The sequence below is a fragment of the Anolis carolinensis genome, chromosome 5 (assembly GCF_035594765.1).
Source record: "Anolis carolinensis isolate JA03-04 chromosome 5, rAnoCar3.1.pri, whole genome shotgun sequence".
NCBI lineage: Eukaryota > Metazoa > Chordata > Lepidosauria > Squamata > Dactyloidae > Anolis > Anolis carolinensis.
The window spans coordinates 177,949,337-177,969,240 of record NC_085845.1 but is presented as its reverse complement, the minus strand read 5'-3'; the positions used below and the strand labels follow the sequence as shown (position 1 = coordinate 177,969,240).

The following is a 19,904-nucleotide window of genomic DNA, read 5'->3' as shown; positions in this document are numbered from 1 at the left end:
ATAGGAGGAGGAATAGGACAGGAATACCCTGTGAGGCAAAGCCTGCAGGGAGGAATGCGCCGGCCAGCTGCCTGCTTAGCTAATTTCAGTACTCTGACCTAGCATTTCATCTGATATGTTTTAAAAGAAAGCATAAAGGTAGAATAGACATGATACTTAAAACAGGAGTAAAGCAATCTAAATCTGAGTTATAGCTTGGCCAGATTATATTTTCAGTTGCTGCATTTTTTTTAAAAAAGGTCAGTTAGCATTAATCCATTAGAAGTTCAGCCCAAATTTCATATAAAATACAAAATTGTTATGATTGTAACTACTTGTCATTGATAAAAAAAACCTTGATGTTTGCCCTTTTTTGTGCTACATAACTTGTTAGAAGGCGTAAAGCTATTCTGTTCTAGGATTGCAATGCAAGTAGCATTATAGAAGTGTAGATAGAATACCTCTGCAGGTTGAAATTATTTGAAGAATCACATTCCTTCTCATGAGAATCACCTTCCTGCTCACATTTGTTTGTTTGTGGGATCTTTTGAGAGGGCTCTTCTCTTTGTTCCACCACTCACAAATACATACAGGCAGCTGCCAACTTACAAACAGAATAGGTTCTGAAGTTGAATCCAGCTGCAACCTATCTCTTGCTTGCCTCCACCTTTACTTGTTTTCACCTGGAACTCCTACTTAGATTACTCAGCCCTGTAGAACTAAAACTTACATTAACCCCTTCCATCATCAACTGCTAGGCCTGACATCCTCAACTACCATCAACTGTGGAACATGATACATGACACATTCAAAGCACCCCTGACAAATGGCCATCCAGCCTCTGCTTAAAAGCCTCCAAAGAAGGAGTCTCCACTACAGTCCAGGGCAGAGAGTTCCACCACCGAACACCTCTCACAGTTAAGAAGTTCTTCCTAATGTTCAGGTGAAATCTCCTTTCCTGTAGTTTGAAGCCATTATCTATAGCTCCAACCTTTCTAGTTATCTACAGCTCAGACTTACCTACAGTTACAGCTCTTCCCTTAAGGTAGACTTCAGAAACCTTGATCACATAGAGGAGACTTTTGTGTGAAAGTACTATGAACCTAGTTAAGTTCTGACAATGAAAACAACTTTCTAGGCTTGTAATGTGCTCTGAGACATCCTGTTCTATATACAGTAGAGTCTCACTTATCCAAGCTAAACGGGCTGGCAGAAGCTTGGATAACATCAAAATAGGTTATGATTTTACAAATTAAGCAACAAAACATCATGTTATACAAGAAATTTGACAGAAAAAGTAGTTCAGTACACAGTAATGCTATGTTGTAATTACTGTATTTACAAATTTAGCACCAAAATATCACGATATATTGAAAACATTGACTACAAAAATGGCTTGGATAATCCAGAAGCTTGGATAATTGAGGCTTGGATAAGTGAAAGTCTACTGTATTTTATTTTTTAAAATATTTTCAACCTTTATCCCAAAATTGAATGCTTGGGCTTTGGAAATTGGCACAGAGTGGGAGGATCTTGAGGTTCAAGTAAAGCACAAACATCCAGCAGCTCTGAAATCTGATCAAACTGATCAGGCATGTCCATTTCATTTATTCTTCTTATTTTTCGTAGAATATTTTGGCCATTCTTATCTGAGAAGCAGAAGAAAACAGCCTTCCATTGAAGCACTCACTTGGGGCATTTCAAATCCCTTCTAGGGGAAATGCTCAAGAGATCCAATGTCCAACTCATCCTGTGACTCATAGGCAACCGCAGGTGGGCCGACTGGTAAAAGTTAACATGAGTCAATGCTATTTTTTTAAAGTATATTGTTTTTAAATTTGCTAAAATGGCATAATATGTTATCTCTTTCTTCCAGTTAGAGGGGAATGTATTGCACCCTTTCCTCCAACATTCAGTTTAAGCTTGATCCCTTAATCTTTGCATGTGTTCTCTATTGATTATATATTAATGTATGTGTTATTGATAATAATAATAATAGTAAAAGTATCTACTGAGTATGTGTTACTATATATACCAGCCTATTGACATTGAGGAGGAACTGCATTACAGCATATTTATTGCCAGGCCTAGTGAGACTTTTGCGTTCGGATAGTTGTTTTCCAGGTCAGCTGGCATAATTATACCAAGATTCATTTACAGTACTGTGAAGTGCCTCCTTCTGGTAATTTTTAAAAATAATTTCTTAGTTGGATTTCTTAGGGTGCATCTACATTGTAGGATTAATGCAGCTTGACCCTACTTTAACTTCCATGGCTCAATGCTCTGGATTCTTGGGATTTGTAGTTTGGTGAGGTTCTAGCACTCTTTGACATAGAAGTCTAAAGACCTTGTAAAGCTACAAATCCCAGGATTCCATAGTGTTAAACCATGGTGGTAAAAGTGGGGTCCAACTGCATTAATTTTACAGTGTAGATGCATGCTAGGTTGTGAAGCTTTGCATGGGCACCTCAATTCTGTTACTAGTTCTGCTATCAGTAGCTTCTATTTCTCTTTGACTCCATACTTCCAACACTGCATTCAAACACAAATCAATCAATCAATCAAATTCTGTAGGCTGACTTGAATACCAAAAATGACAACTTGGTGGGGGTATCAGTGTGTATGGTGTTAGGGCAGTACGGCATGTGAGGTCTTTCCGCTCATAACTAGAACTCCTTAAGTAATGACAGCAAAATGTGTGAGCTTGAAATGCCTCAGGTGAAGTTGGGCTACTCAGCTCATGCAGTAATCCATTACGACAAGTGTGTTTTTGGTAGAAGGTCTGTTTTTTACTTCTGGATAGATTGGCTCCAGATTCTCTGTCAGAGCTTGGAAATGTTATTCTTACTGTCAGAGCTTTTGGGGATGTCAACTGACAGCTGGTTGGCAAACTGGTTCAGGGATTCTAGAAGATGTAGTTCAGAAAAGTAGCAATTCCATGCTTTGGTATTGTATACTATATGACCAGCAAAATCTGCTTTACATTGATTCAGAAGTGACACTTTCAATCATCTATTTCTGCTTTGTAATATCTAATAACAATGTTTTACGCCATCACTCTTTTAATATTCAGTCTTTTAATATTTTGGGGTAGGGATGTTTATGCATTCTGGCTAATTTAAGATGTTACTAATTCAGGACAAAGAAGTCTGTTTAGGTTTCAGAAGATGAATTGTATTGAAACATTAGTGTCCCAGGGACTATCCTGCCACTGAAACTGGTTTCTGTAGAAACCTCATATATTGTGTTTAGTAGGAAAAGGTCTTAACTAGGTTCCTGGACAAAATAAAGGAAGGTCATGATCTTCTTCATGGTCTCCATGAATCAAACGAATGGGTTATATTGCGCCTGTGCAGTACACTAACAGAATTTCCAAAAACCTTAGCAGTCTGAATTTTAGAGGTAACCCCACCCCCGTTCCTCCGAGCAGAGGTGTCCACTCGCAAGCAGGCTCCTCAATTCCTTTTCATATGCCACTGCAGTTAGTAGCTTTTCAAATCAAATTGCCTTTGCTTCCACCACATACCTTTTACAGTTCTCCGTGACCTTGGCAACATCTCTCTTCAACATGTCGACCATTTAAGTGATGCACTCAGTGCAATAGCAAGATGCTAAACTTAGATGGACATTCTAAGCATCTGGTCTGCCTGGGAAAAGGCCACATAGTAGGCTTTTGCTTCCATTGCCAGGCTTTCACATCCCAGGTGAGAAAGAACAGAGAGGCAAGCCATCCAGCCATTATGAAGTAAAATGTACCTAAAAATTAATTTCATTAAAATTCATTTTTACCGGAGACATCATTTGGATGCCTCCAGGAAAACTCAGACAGGTCCCAGGATATTGGCCTGTCTGGATGGGTCCAAAATCTTGCAAATAAAGTCCTACAATAGGTTCACTTTAGGGTTGCCATAAGTCAAAGGCACATAGAGCAACATACCTTCTCAACAGTAGATGTGAAAAGGATATGGGACTAAACATGAATCAGTAATGTGATATAGTTCCCAAAAAGTCTAACATATCTCTAGACTTCACCAAGAGGAGTGAAGTGTTCATATTGATGGAAATATGAATTTTAGTCCAACACATTTGGAAACAGCATGATTGGGATAGACAACTTTAACTCCTGCATCAGAAATAAATTTATGTTAGAATTGTGATATAATTTTTAGAAACTACATAGCAAATGTACATTCAATGTTTTGAACTAAATGTGCACAATTTAAAAAAATTACACTGCTTTCACTAAATTCAAATAGTAACTTTAAAAGATAGTGGTCCTTACGTCTGCTGTGCTACCATGGTTCTGTTTTCCCTTGAGCCTGTCATATGTGTTGTACAATCCCCCACACATTCCTGCATTCCTATTTCTCTGCTTTGGGCTGGATCTGTACTGCCCTATGTCCCAGGATCTGATCCCAGATTGTCTGCTTTGAACTGGACTATATGTGTTTACACTGCCTAATAATCTGGGATAAGCAGATAATCTGGGATCAGATCGTGGGATATAGGGCAATGTAGATCCAACCTTTTATCATGCTTGCTTCCACCCCCTACGTATTTCTGTAATCCCTCTTGCCCTGATCTCTTTCTCTTCTGAACTCTTGACTCATGCCTCCTCCAAGTTCTAAGTCCTCCAGATTTCTGGTTGGTCTCTTTCTTTTAGCTGCCTGCAGGCTTCCTTGAATGTTGTGCAGACAACCTCCGTGTCTTCCTGAAGTATCAAGTTCTCCATCTTTCTTTCATTCCATCCGTGCAGTTTCTAAATAACAAGGATATGTGGACAGAGGTGAAGATGGGTGAGAGAATGTTCCTTTCATCTGCTGCTGCTTTTGAAGCTTAAGTGCCGACACTTATAAAGCATTGCTTCAGGCGGCAACTGCCATGTTGGAGCTGGGCATTGGAGGGAAAGCAAGATAGAAATACCACTCCTCTCAAAACTCAGTGGGACCTGCAATGAGATGTTTAAAGAGTAGAGTTCTCGGGGGGGTTTTGCCAGCCAGCCATGTCATGCCCTTTTCCAGCATGATCTATTTCATTCTGTCTCCCAGTCAGTTCACTGACCCCTCCCCACTCAGCAGCCTTCTATGTAACTGAAAGACTTCACTGCACTAAAAAAAACCTTTCTTCCTTTAGTGTTTTTTCCCCTGCAGTTTCCCCCTAAATCTATTTCTGCCAACTTAAGTGTTTCACTCATCCTGCTGAGTTCTCTCCCTCTCTCACATGTATGAATTCTTCTGTTTCGGCTACCTAAATATGAACACACATATTAAGCATTTGTTAATGGTACAGAGCAGGCAAGGGAAACCTGCAATTTTTCAAACACTAATTCCCATCATCCTCAGCCAAATTGCTCAACAGTCAGAGATGATAGGAGCTGCAGTCAAAAAACTCTATACCACTGACGTTGTAGGTTAAATAACAATAACTGAATCTGGTTATGCACCTCTTTCCTGGTTTACATAGAGTATGATGCTTGTGTCCACAGAACCAATATCTGCAATTTTACTAATCTACATCTGACAAAAATGTCCTTTCTAGAAAAAGTCTAAGTCCTCCAGATGATTCTATGATATGTTTCTGCCAGAGGTTATTGGAGAGTCACCCTGGAAGACCTAGCAAATTCCTAGAAAGGATATCTCCTGAGGAGTTTTCTACATTTTCCAGGGAAATCCTGTGATAACTTCCAGCTTAAAAGTCATTCATTTCAAAAGGTTTGGCTTCTTGTTTCCATGGTAAATTCAGGAACGTATCCCCGCAAATTCAGAGGCTAAGCTGTATTCATAAGCCCTTTAGGAGTCCAGACAGCTAGCCAGGCCAACAGAGCACTGGCACAAGGAGCTCTGTCTGCATGAGGGCTGCTATTTTGCTGGCCAGAAGCAACTCCATGCAGTTCTCTGGCAGAGCTTTGCTGGCAATGTTGCTTCTGGTGAAGTCACAACAGGGCACCTAGCCATGTGATCTCCAGAAGCAACGTCACCATCAAGGCTCTGCTGGAGAGTTACTTGGAGTTTCTTCTAGCAGCAAAACAACAGTGGGTCTTTTTGTGTAGACATTGGATTTCCCCAATGCTCAATCCAGCTGTCCACAATTCAGTAAACACCAGGATCACTCTTGAACTTCCCCTTGTGTTGGATTAACAACTGAAAGCAACATTGATGCTGGGAAACCAGCCATAGACTGTGTGAACTCCTTGCAGCATTTGCAATGTGAGTCCATTTTATCTGGACTCTGTCTTAGTCTATGAAAACTTATGCTACCAACTTCCTTCTCCTAGTTAGTCTTTAAAGTGCAATAAGATCTGTCCATTTACTGATATTCAAGACTGAGACTGTATCTACACTCTAGAATGAATGCATTTTGACCCCACTTTAACTGCCGTGGCTTAATGCTATGGAATCATAGCAGTTTGCAGTTTTGCAAAGACTTTAATTTTCTCTGCCAAAGAATGCTGTTCCCTCACCAAACTACCAGTCCCATGATTCCATAGCATTGAGCCATGACAGTTAAAGTGATGTCAAACTGCATTAATTCTACAGTGAAAATGAATCCTAACATGGCTATGTCTTCAAATTCTATTGCGGTATGTTATCCATACCTAGGAAAATTTGTAACTGGTGCACCTGGCAAAGCTTTCCTCTGGCACTCCGTGTTAGAATCCACCTGGCCTCCAGTGACAGAGATGCACCCAGGAGTAGAATAATAAGTTGACAGTTCAGCAGGTCAAAACAACTGCTGAGAAGTTTGAATGCTATGGCTATTGAAGAGAAAGAGGTCATTCAGTAGGGAATTCCACCCACCTAGCTGTCCCTCTGTGTCCACCCAAGCTACTCAGAAGCTATCACTGTTGACATCTACTCTCCTTGGCTGCAAGTATTCAAACTTCCCAAAAGAGATAATGGGCTACTTGCTTCCATATTTCAGGGAAAAGAACTGGCAAGACCACCTAAGAAAAGCCTATGAAATTCATGGGGTTACCATAAGTCAACAGGGGACTTGAAGACACACATACACATACCTCTAGACCTAAAATGTGTATAATTTTTTCCTAGTGTATACAGGGGTCATTTGAAACCTTTGTTGTTGTTAAAATAGTTTCAAGGGTGGGATAAGTGTATATTTCGGGAGATCTCCAAGGTCCAGTATAGCTCTCCAGCCCCTGAAAAGTGCCCATTCCTAGCACAGATCTTCTTTTCTGGACAGTTTTTACCTTTGATTGCCTGCTGATCAGGTTTCAGGAATAAGATGATATAATTAAAATCAGCACATCGCGCTATCTATGTGGCAGGAATATGAGCTTTTGACGAAATCTGAAGGGCCTTTCAAGAAGTCTGAAGAACCTATTGAATTCAAGGGCACAATCAACTTCTAAGCTACATCTCAGCCTTCATGTGAAATTATTCTCCTTCCCTTCCTGCCATTCATACAGAGCAAGAAGTAGTGGTTGCTACATGTTTTGCGCAGTGACAGTTTTAAAACTGTAAATCTGCAAAATATTAACTAAAGTGCCTTCTTTATTCTGCTTCCTCTTCTGGTCCTCTCCTACAAACACTGGAGGAAGTGGATGGAAATTTGCCATCTGGGTTTGTGCCCACACTTGTTTTATGAATCATAGAGAGATCCATATTTAATGTGTCTGCCAAATCCATAAAGCAGCATTGTATAAACATTTTTTTTAAAAAGAACTGAGCAGGTTTTGGCTGTATTATCAGTATGCTTAATTCATTGCCCTCACATTCTTTCTTTTTCTTTAATGAAGGTGCTTTAGTCTAGGAATTTTCCAGATGCACAACATGGCATTTGCCCAGGTATTCAAAAGACTTGCATTTATGCATTTTCAGCACCATTTATGATTAGCTGTGACATTGGTCAGAAGGAATCCGTCCTGACTTGTGAATCTTTCCCTTCTGTTGTTTTTTAAATGAGCAATGTCATTTTTTCTCGTTGCAGTTGCTTTTGATGCTGTGGTGGTTCAGTAATCCTATAGCAAAAAATCGCATAAGGGAAAAGATGCCCCTATTGTTAAATACATTATTCTAACTTTAATTCATTTTGCCTCTCTGTGTTGGCACTTAACTTGTATGTGTTAGCAAAGCTGCAACATTTAATTGATTAACTGATTAAATTGTCCATTTAGAAATGAATTGCACAACATAAAGGTGCCCTCAATTAATTGATAATGAGATTTTGAATGTGTTCACAAATTATTTTAATGGGCACATGGTAAATGACTGCTGACAAGTGCTGTCTTATAAGAACCATTCTTTTATGTGTAAGGCAATAGAAGGGAAGAAAAAAGGGATGCTTCTTTTAAAATGTTTCCTATTGTGACACATGGCCAACAACTAAGAATTAAAGAAGTACGGTATATGTTTCCTTTCTTTAAACCCACTGTTTCTCCCCTTTTATACAACCTTTTCGGGCTGTTACTACTTAATTCATTATTTGTTTGTGGTTGTATGCCTTCAAGTCATTTCTGATCTACAATAACCCAACGGCATCCCTGTCACTGGCTTTTCATGGTGAGATTTCTTCAGGAAATGTTTGTCATTGCCTTTTTCTGAGACGGAGAGAGAGTGACTTGGCCAAGGTCACCCAATGGGTTTTATGGCCAAGCAGAGATTTCAACTCTGGTCTTCAGGGCTGTAGTGCATCATGCCAAAGCTCATATGTTCATCTAAACCTTTAAAATATAGGGGATTAGATTTGCAAATACCCATGCTTAACTATGTCACTATTCTGGAACCAAGACAGAGTGGTGGGATTCTTTTTTAGACTAGGCAAATTTACATTTTATGTGTATGTTTCACATTTTATGGGTGCTTCACACACCTCTCTTATACAGAGTTAGGTCACTCAATGTCATTGCTAGCTAAAAGATTCTGAGAGTTATAATCCAAAAACAGTACAGTTTCTGAATTTTGTCACTTGTCTATCCAATTATGATATGGATTAGTCCCTTTCCTACTAACCATAGCTGAGCAGAGCATGATTGTGAAATAGGCTCTGCTCAGCTAATCATATCATTATGGATCCTGAGTATATTAAACTTAAATAGTCCTTTGCTATCTCATTTTCAAGGTAGACACTTTCCTTACTGATCAAGTTTAAGATATATTCAAAAATGAGTTTCTTAAATTTCTCAAAATTCTAAATATTTCACCATATTTAGGGTTTTTAAAAAAGCTGATAAATAACTGTTCTATTTGACTTGTGTAAAACAATTAATTACCAAAGATGTACAGGATTAGCAATTGAAGAAGCAGTTATTATAACTCATTTCCAGGTCAAGGAGGCTGGCATCTGGTTTTATTGCTGATGATAGTTTTGTGGCATAGGACATTTAATTGGAAATCATATTGCAGTCTGTATTGGTGGCTCGGTGTTTAGTCTGCCCTGAAGCAGTTGCTTTAAAGCAGGTGCGACGTGTTGTTTCCTGTAGAGTTGGCATATAGAAACCTTAACCGAATGAACAGATGGTGGGAGTCTGCAGGTAGTATAGTTCTGTGCCTGTGTGCGGATGACATTGATAGGTAAATGAAACATCTGCGCAGAGGTATATGTACTTTCAAGATGCAGAGAGCAAAGTCTACAGAAAACAATTGTTTGTTGTGCTACAATATCACAATGGACTAAGAATAAAGAAAAAGCCAAAATCAAAAATTCGGAATCCTGTTTAAGTCAACTAAAAGGTCACAGAATGCTGTACACAAGCCTTTGAGTTCTTCAGAATGTATAACTCTGATGTGGATCAGATGGGAACAATTCTTAACACACATCTGCATTATAATGAAGCCTGGAATGGCAGCTAGAATTTGAAAATCGCTGCAGAAAATATATAATGTACAGATTATTCAAGTATTGAAAATAGATCAAGAATTGCCACCAGATATGCTAGAACAGAACAAATGCGAAGAATTTAGAAGATTTAGACTCAAATTGGGATGTGGAAAATAGAGTCCTGTGTGAATTAATGTCTTTTTCCTTTTAAAGCTATTATATTTTTTAGATAAAGTCCATCATGAGATTATCCTCTGGGCTTCTCGGCCGTGGCCCCCTGGCTCTGGAACTCCCTCCCTAGGGAGATTAGGTTGGCGCCCTCCCTACCGTCCTTTAAGAAACAACTGAAAACTTAGATGTTTAGGTTGGCTTTTGGAGAGACAGCCATTGGATAACCAACCTCACTATAACTCTATTCTGAATTCTACTAGGTCCCTCTTAATTGGGTATTTTAATCTAATGATTCTATTTTTATATTTATATTGCTGCTACAGTCTCCCCACCTATGAATTTGACTGAATTGTATTGGTGGTTGTTTGATACTATTACTGTTGTATTAACTTTTGTTTTAACTTTTGTTTTTATTACCATATTGTGTTTTAACCTGTGCATATTGTGTTAATGTATGTGTGTTGTTCTTTTGTAACATTGTAAGCCGCCCTGAGTCCCTGCGGGGAGAAGTGGTGGATTATAAATAAAGTTTTATTTTTTAATTATTATTATTATTATTATTATTTACTATTAAATTCAATATGCTCATGTTTGTTGCATTGTAAGATACCTGTATCTTTAAAATGCAAGCAAGGGCTGGTACAGATGGGAAGGTCTGTCTGGCAGCTAGATATAAGGTTTACAAAATTGTTTTAAGATTGAAGTCATAAGTTCCCAAGGTATTTCTTTTAAAGGAAGATTGAGTATACAGTCTCTGTAGATAATATTTCTGAGCTATTTCCCTCTTCATATTGACAGCGGTATTGGAACACTGCATCTACGATAGTGGCTAAGCAAACAGTTGGCCATATTATATTGTGCACACTGTAAGAATGTTTTATCCTTGTTTTTGGATTTGTGCATCAACAAATCATTGTATTTGTACACTTCTGGCATTTAAAATATTCCCTCATAGTTATATGTTATTATTTGAGGCTACTAGAACACTAGAGAGTTTTTTTTAAAAGAAAATAGGGATTAAAAACTCGTTTCAAAATGGCACAGAAACAATGGCCCAAATAAATATTTTGTGATTTGAATGTATTTCCATATCAGCAGCAGAAGAGTCTGAAAAGATACACATGTAAAATTCACAGTACAGATGTGATGTGAATCTACAATAGACATAGTGGATTATGAAGTATGACCCCAACGTCGTAGAGGATATGTTCATTAACCTACCATAGAAACAGGAATCTGTGGATAATAACAGTCCTATTGACAGTTCTCCTTCCAGCAGAAGCATACCATAGAATCATCTAGAGTAGTGGTTCTCAACCTGTGGGTCCACAGGTGTTTTGGCCTTCAACTCCAAGAAACCCTAACAGCTGGTAAACTGGCTAGGATTTCTGGGAGTTGTAGGCCAAAACACTTGGGGACCCACAGGTTTAGAACCACTGATCTAGAGGAGCTAAAATTTATAGAGAGTGGATTTTGTTGTATGCAGGTTGATGAAACCATCAGTACTGGTCCTGTGGATACAGGAGTCATACTGTAATATCCCAATGCAGCCCCTACATGGGCTGTAGGTTCTTGTATTCCTTCAACTCCCAGTTTCTTCCCTTTTGAGAAAGTGTTGCCTTATGACCAGTGTTACTATGCTTAGTATCAACACCAAATACACACATAGAGTTAAATGCTGGTTTATAAACCCAAGATATATAGTTTTGACTACCAACATGCCACATTGCAGATAATACTAGAAATGAATTGAGAGAGTCTGCAGCACATATCCAATCTCTTATTCAACCACGGGGGCAGGAAATATAACACCTCCAGGAGGGAATCCCTATAGCACTGTTGAGCAGAAGAAAATTCACACTACCCTTTGTACAAATGCTAGTAAATTAGTGTCATATGTGGGGTGCTTGTAATAGCTAGAGAAATCTTACTGCCTTGAAGTCATAAATAAAATAACTATTCTTTTCAAAATTTTCTCCCTCATGAATTGTGTTGGCTTCGACTTGGCCTGGATTAAGGTTTTGCGGACGAATGGTTCAAGTATTTTATATTGTATTGTTTTAAATTTATTTATTGTACTCTGCTAAACTGTTTAACTGTTTTAATTGGTTATGTTTTATCTTCTTTGTACTGTATATTGGCATTGAATTTTGCCAGATTGTGAGCCACCCTGAGTCCCTTCGGGTGAGAAGAGCGGCAGAGAAATAATGGAAATAAATAAATAAATTCACTTGTTAATATTTTGGGTCCTCAGTGTGGTAGATTGTGTGAAATTGGTTAATGTTTATGAAGCACGAAAATATTGGGCTAAGAATTATGAAGGATAGGCAATGATCTTTATACTATAATTTAATGTGTCCTGATGTTCCTAGAGGTGCTGAGGATACTTTGAGGCTACACCTTTCCTTAGGAGAAAGAATTCCCAATGGCCATGCTCAGGACAACAGATAAGTCTTTAATTTGAAGTGCCAGTCAATCTGCCTTTTGCATTTTGTATGAATAAGCTTGTTATAATAACCCATTTACTATGCAGCAGTCTTTCCAGCTGCTCTATTTACATTGAAGCATGTTGTTATTTTGACCACCTGGTCAAAGAGAGCATCTGTTTTAAATTAATTAGCTTCCACATTCTTGCCTTTTGTTTTTAATTAAGAGGCTTCCCAGTTCTTTCCTTTCCTTTCTTTTAAATCCTTTCCAGTTCTTTGTATGTGCCGACTAAAAGGAAGTAAATCATTTAACAGACAGAAAAGCAATGTCACATTGGAGTCCAACTACCTTGAGCCCTGCCAAAAAGATGCACAGAACGCTGTCTGAATCCAACAGATTTGCCTTCCATCTTTTGACAGCTTGGTTGCAAAAATAATAATAATAAATGAAGTCCTGTTTATATTGCAGCAAGTTAAGGAAGGAGAGCAACATGGAATATATTATTTTGTAATGAGCAAGCAGGGCAGAGAGGTTGAAAGAATAAGATATAATAAATATAAATTTCAAAATATAATGAAGGTGCAAGTGCTGATTGTACTAAGAATCAGTGTAACATGCCATGATTGCTTTGTTGTTTGAACTGAAAGTTTTCAAATAAATGAATGTATTCATTAAATTTGTATTTAACTTTCTCTTTGTGTTTAGAAATATCAGAGTAGGGTACAAATAGTATGGTTAAAACTACAGACTAGACTATACAATAAAAGCCAATGAAATCATTGCAACCATAAAGCAGTTGGTAGACAATTAGATAACGTGTTATTGTTAATTGCTGTCCATCTGACTGTGACTTATGGCAACTCCATGAATGAGAGGCCTGCAAGTCACCCTGTTATCAACAACCCTTCTCAGGTTTGCAGTCTTAGGCTTCATTGGTTGAATCCATTCACCTGGAATGCAGTCTTTTCCTCCTGCCTTCAGTCTTAACAAGCATTATTGTCTTCTCTTGTGAGTCATGTCTACTCATGACAAGCTGAATGGTGCCCAGAGGAGGGCGACTAAAATGATCAAAGGTCTGGAGACCATGCCCTATGAGGAACATCTTAAAGAGCTGTATATGTTTCGCTTGCAGAAGGGAAGGTTGAGAGGAGACATGATAGCCATGTATAAATATGAGATAGGGTGTCATAAGGAAGAGGGAGCAGGCTTGGTTTCTGCTGCCCTGGAGACAAGGACTAGGAGCAATGGGTTCCAATTACAGGAAAGGAGATTCCACCTGAGCATTAGGAAGAACTTCCTGACCATTAAGAGGTGTTCAACAGTGGAACTGTCTGCCTCGGAGTTTGATGGAAGCTCCTTCCTTGGAAAGCTTTTAAACAGAGGCTGGATAGCCATCTGTCAGGGGCACTTTGATTGTGCTTTTCCTGCATGGCAGGGAGTTGGACTAGATGGCCCATGTGGTCTCTTCCAATTCTATCATTTTATGATTCTATGATATGTCCAAAATATGACATTCTCAGTTTAGTCATAGCTATGGTGCCATCTGAGTGTACCAATCAAATATCAACAAAAGAATTTTACTGTTTATATTTCACTCCTTGTTCTTCAGTTGGAAGTAGTTTATTATTTAATTGTAGGACACACCAAAGACTAGAGAGATTGGTTTGCACCACATTTATCTTCTGGAAACATGCAGTGTTTCTAAACTGCTGTTGCTGATTACACCACAGTGGTCTCTATTTGTAAAAACAAGAAGGAACCAGAAAAGTTGCATGGATTTGAGAGATAGAATCTACAAAAAGGAAGTGTTTCTCCATGTTATTTTCTGTTTATCGTCTGATCTTTTAAAAATCTAGTCTCAAGGGTGAAGTCAATAGAAGTAACAAGTTTCTTCTGCAAACGGAAATCTGTCTCTGTGGATATCTGCACATGATAGGAGTCCCGGTTGGCACCCCTTCACACTATGGCTTAATAAAGCTTTTGAGTAGGATCTAATTTTTTTAAATGCATTCTCTCCCAAATAGTATAGGCAGAGCCCTGTGGAGTGTGGAAGGAGGAGCAATAATTTAAAGTACTTTTAATCTTTCTTTAATTAGAAGGCATGCTAAATTAAAAGGCCCAAGAGTGATCTCGCAAATGTCAGCTTACTGTGAGATATTAATTGGTATAAGGAGCTAATGGTGTGCTAAGCTGAATATCTGTATTGTTATGCTTGTATAGACTGTATTAACATTTCAACAAGCTTGACCTATATACACTTCATGCAGTGCATTGTTTGCCCCTCTTCAGTGTCGATATCGGACAAGTCTTCAGACACTGCGCCCCCGCAATTCCTAATCTCTTCTTTTGCCACTCCCCCCTTCATGGGTTCCTTTCTGAGTCTATTCAGAAACAGTATTCCATCCTAACTGTATATGGTCACAGCCAGATGCTTACAGAAAAGCCACATATCTTCATTTGAAAACTAAATTGTGCACACATTTATCTCATGTTTGTGCAGCAAAGAAAAAGAAAACCATTTTCTTGGTGAACACCTCCCTTCCTTCTCTGCTCCTTTCATTTTTTACAGGTTCCATGTTGAGAAACTGCAACAGTTTTTGTAGAAGATGCAGCAAATTGAAATATGGCTATTTCAGAGACTGAAGAAGTCTATGTTTGCTCCCGTGGAAAGATTATCTCTCTCAACCAGATGGAGCAACACAGGAGTTAGCAACTCTGTAGGCTTTTTAATATCATTTATTTATGAACACAAATGATTACAATATGTTCCTTGTCACTTTTTCCTTCCTCGGCAAACACAAGACCCCTGGGTAACTGAATCCAGATGTAAAGGAGATGTGTATATGGATTTCAGTTCCCTGTTCGTTCCTTTTGAACCAGCTGCTTTTTGGTTCTGTTCTTGGGAATTGCATGTACAGAAGTCGTGGCAGTGTATCTATGGAATTCTGAACTAGTCTTTTCCCAGAATGTGGAAAAGTCACTTCTTTAGACTATAAGACCTGAAATCTCCCATCCAAGATGGCAACTTTTCCTGAAAGAAAAAAAACTAAGCAAAGTAATGGCTAGAGCAGTGATTTGGCCTTCAGCCCCTGAAGCCTCAGCTGCCTTGGGCAATCATCAGTGATACTGGGACCTGGAGTCCAAAGAAATGGGACTTGAGCTCCTTAAGGCATCATTTTCCAGTAAAATATTGCCTATTACCCTGCAGTGTGTGTGTGTGAGAGAGAGAGAGTGGGGGGGGGGGGGGGGGAGAGGGAGAGAAAGGGTTAGTGAGCTGTCAAAATCTGTTCGGTACTGCAAGGGAATTGATTTTGTATGCAGTCATTAATTGTGGGATTGTGGTGTCAAACTCTCATTCCTACAAAGAGACCATTGCAGCAGTGTGTGAATGAAAGGAGACCTATTTTCTTCCTCCCTCTTATACCTGGGTGTCTTGAACATGCACTAGTTGAAGATGTTGCTGGTTCTTCTTTGGCACCCCATTTGGTATTCCCAGCAATGTCTTAGAACGAACCACTGAACATACATCAACATCCCTAAAAGCACCCCGAACTCACTCATGCACAGCAGGGGATGGCAACTTGGACAAGAGCAAGTTAAGCTGAACTGCTCAACTGCAGCACTATCCTGTGCATATAGATGTATCTTTCATGTGCGCTAGGTTTTACAGACCTCTGGTTTTGAATAGTTAAATTGGCATTACTTTCTTGAATCTGTTTGGAAGTCTTTCCTCATGCTCTGATTAACATTTCATTCTCCAAATCAGAACCTCAGCCTCTTGTCACTCAAAGACCACTTCAGCACTTGACAAATGATCAGTATATAACAAGTGGGAAGAAAATTGCATAAATATGGGCAGGATAGTTACCTTGCGAGAAACATATTTTGCATGTGACCTGCAATTGCAGTTTTCTGAATATTATCAAGGAATCAGGAAGTGGCATCCAGATTTGTTTTAAACAAATCTTGTTTGTTGCAAATGTATTCCATTTAATCGAGAGGATTGGATCCCTTTTAATTTGAATGTCATTGTTTGTCAAGTCCCTGTACAGTAAAAAATAATAATAATGATCTGACATTAAGAGGAATGGGAAAAAATTGAATCTCTGATAAAATGTTTTTTTCAAAGGGTTTATAAATGGGCAAGTAAAAGCTGGGGTGGAAGTAGAATAAGTACTTTTGGTTGTCCAGTAATACAGTAGAGTCTCACTTATCCAAGCTAAACTGGCCGGCAGAAGCTTGGATAAGAGAATATCTTGGATAATAAGGAGGGCTTAAGGAAAAGCCTATTAAACATCAAATTAGGTTATGATTTTACAAATTAAGCACCAAAACATCATATTATACAACACATTTGACAGAAAAAGTAGTTCGATACGCAGTAATGTTATGTTGCAATTACTGTATTTACGAATTTAGCACCAAAATATCATGATATATTGAAAACATTGACTACAAAAATGGCTTGGATAATCCAGAAGCTTGGATAAGCAAGGCTTGGATAAGTGAGACTCTACTGTACTTCTTTCAGTTTCAAAAGAGTTACTCCACAGGACCAAGGGTTTACTGAGAGACAGGGAAGGGATCAGGTTGGTGTGACAGAAATCTTATTCCATTCTTTAGGTAGATTTTGATATATGTTTCTTTTTAATGCCTGTGTTGTGGTTTGAATCCCCTGTGGTTTTGACTGTGTTGTATAAAAGTAATCAAATTCTCTTGCCCTTTGACATGAAGTTTGAAAAAGAGGTTTGTTTTGTGATGACTTCTTCAGAAGCAATTATTGTGACACAGAGGAAGGGGCCCCTTTTTTGGTGCAAAAATCAGTGTCAGCACAAATCATTTTAAAGTTTAAATACAGGACATAACAAAAATATCTGGAAATATGTTTGCACAAGATCTGCACAGCTGATTTGTAATATTTAAATTAAGACTGGGTATTAAATCAAATGAAAGTGGGAGGTGGTGAATTGCATTACAGAATAGTAGGAGAAAACACCCACAAGAGCGTTTGTTTCCTGGAAGAAAAAGAAACCTTAAGGGTAAGTAATAATAACATGTCAGCAACCGTTATGCTTTCCTCCTGCGAAGCAGTTGGTTTCTGTTATGTTTAGTAGAATACTGTGGCACTATTGTACCACAATGTGAGACAGCATGAAAGAATAGGTTGCATTTTCTGCTAATTTGCACTATTTTGTCTCAATCAAAGAACTCAGTATGAAATACTTTAAAATGAGTTTTTGGACTCTGAAGCAGAAATGGATGATTCAAACATTTATGGAGTTTAGCTTAACCCATGGGCCTCTGGTGCAACAGGTTAACCTGCTAAGCTGTAGAACTTGCTGACCGGAAGGTTGGCAGTTCAAATCCATGGGGTGGGGTGAGCTCCCATTGTTAGCCCCAGCTTCTGCCAACCTAGCAGTTCAAAAACATGCAAATGTGAGCGGATCAATAGGTACCGCTTTGGCGGGAAGGTAACGCGCTCCATGCAGTCATGCCAGCCACATAACCTAGGAGGTGTCTACGGATAACACCGGTTATTGCCACCAATATCTCAGTTTGCCTTTTTAAAGTTCTGTACACTTTCCACTTTAATTGTGGGCAATACAAATCTTGCTTGGAAAGTGGTAAATATTCATGAGTTCAAGGTATATTAGAATCATTAAATAAGAGTTGGGTACGGTGCGGGGCAACCTGTGAGCCATGCATGGCCCTGTGACTCTGTTTTGCAACCCATCATAAAACCTTTGCTTCACACAAACTACCCCTTTTTAAAAGGAAAATCTGTCTGGAAATTGGGCTGGAAAACACCCCATCAATCACAAAATATGGTGATTTGTGTTCAAAAATCAAATTCAAAAATCCGCTGTACAGTATTTGGGCATGTTTCCAGAACTGAAAGTGATGTGAAATCATTCTGATCCTATTGGGAGCAATGTGTGGCATGAAGTGGGGGGACCCTCCTTTTCTCCTTTACCATTGCCCATCCTGCATTTAGCCAATGGCAACTTTATATATAGAATCTATGTAAGTTCAGTTGATTAAGTGGATTTGTTCTAAGTGGGAATAACAATAGTGTTTAGATACTTTGGGCTGTGTTAGAAGAAGGTGAGCAGTATTGTCTTAGATATTTGGTACAGTATGACCTGCATCAGCGGCATTGATATATTGGTTTGACTTATGCATGTTTCAATTATGCACTTAGAAACTTCTGCACAAGCCACACCCTCTTCTTTGTACCTCCATTGCATCCCATTGAAAATACTAGGGTTACCTAGTATCCACATGAAATCTCAGAACATATCTCCCAGTGACAGTTGGGTGCCATACTGCACTTTGAAAGCAACTCCTAAGTAATTAATGTCGACATCTTGCCGATATACTTGTATTTACTCGAATCCAGTGCACCATTGAGTCTGATGCGCACCTCAATTTTCAAAACCCTGAAACCAAAAAAGTATTTGCTGGCAAATGTAATGCACAGTGGCAAAAAGTGCACTCTTTGTAATTTGTTCCAAAAAGTGTGCATTACAGTTGTTGTGCACTTATAATTCCTTCTTTAAAAGTAAAAAGTGTTAGATCATCCAATTTTCCAGAAATTGAAAGTAACCCCAGAAACTTGGGGGACCAAAGAGAAATGGCTTGGGAGAGAATCTCGTATCTTAGCTGGGAGACGGAGGAGAAAGGTTTGGGGAGGGAAGCCTCTATTCCGCCATCAGGCAAAGGCTGGAGAGTTCGCTAATCTCAGTTTGATGGGGGCACAAAGGCACCTTTTGGCATGCAATTGTAATGCATGATGAAATGTAAAACACCTCTCAATTTTGGCTGAACTACTAAGTCAAAAAAAGATGTGCATTAGATTTGAGTAAATACGGTAAATTCAACTGATTGAGTCGGTATGTTCTAGATGGGACTAACAGTTGGATTTAGATATTTTGGACAGTGCCAGAGCACTGCCTGCCTTAGACATCTGGGACCTTGAAAGCAGCTCTTGAATAAGGAGTATGTACTTCTTGCCTCCAGCATCAAATGTTCACTCCTTTTGGTCTTTGATGACCACTGTTGCTCATAACTATTGTTAACTGCAGGGTAATAAATCCACATGTAGCTACCAGCCAGCAAGTAATTGGAAATGAAATCACACAAGATATTGTTTCTTTCATGTAGAGGAATAACTGCTCCCCAAAATAAGATTTCCTGTACGAAAGATCCGATGATCAAGGAACATAGGGGCAAGTATTAATGGCATGTGTTTCAGATTTGAACAGATAACCTATTAAATAATCATAGCAGATATCTGTGACTTTGAATTATTTTCTCATGAAGCCTCTCTGAAGCCAGGGATTTAGTTCCGCCTTCTACCAGTCCACACCCCAAACTCTCATATACTTTGATTGTTTTTATGACTATATTTAAAATGATCTATCTTTGAAATATATTAGCTCTCCTCAAGTCCTGCCCTGTGATTACATCTGGGGCATAAGTATTGTTTTACAGGAGTTACTGAAAATGTGTGAAGAGCCAATATGATGTTGGACTAGAACTCCGTGAGA

The 19,904-nt window shown here is 38.8% G+C and overlaps 1 protein-coding gene and 1 long non-coding RNA gene across 4 annotated transcripts in view; one reads left to right on the top strand and one right to left on the bottom strand.

Moving 5' to 3' along the window:
• LOC100554294 (uncharacterized) overlaps positions 1-630 on the bottom strand; it is a 40,086-nt gene extending 39,456 nt beyond the window's left edge. The window contains exon 1 of the long non-coding RNA XR_010006870.1: positions 441-630. This is a non-coding gene — a long non-coding RNA (uncharacterized LOC100554294). The remainder of the gene's footprint in view (positions 1-440) is intronic.
• abtb3 (ankyrin repeat and BTB domain containing 3) overlaps positions 1-19,904 on the top strand; it is a 275,369-nt gene that overhangs the window by 124,299 nt on the left and 131,166 nt on the right. The window lies entirely within an intron of this gene.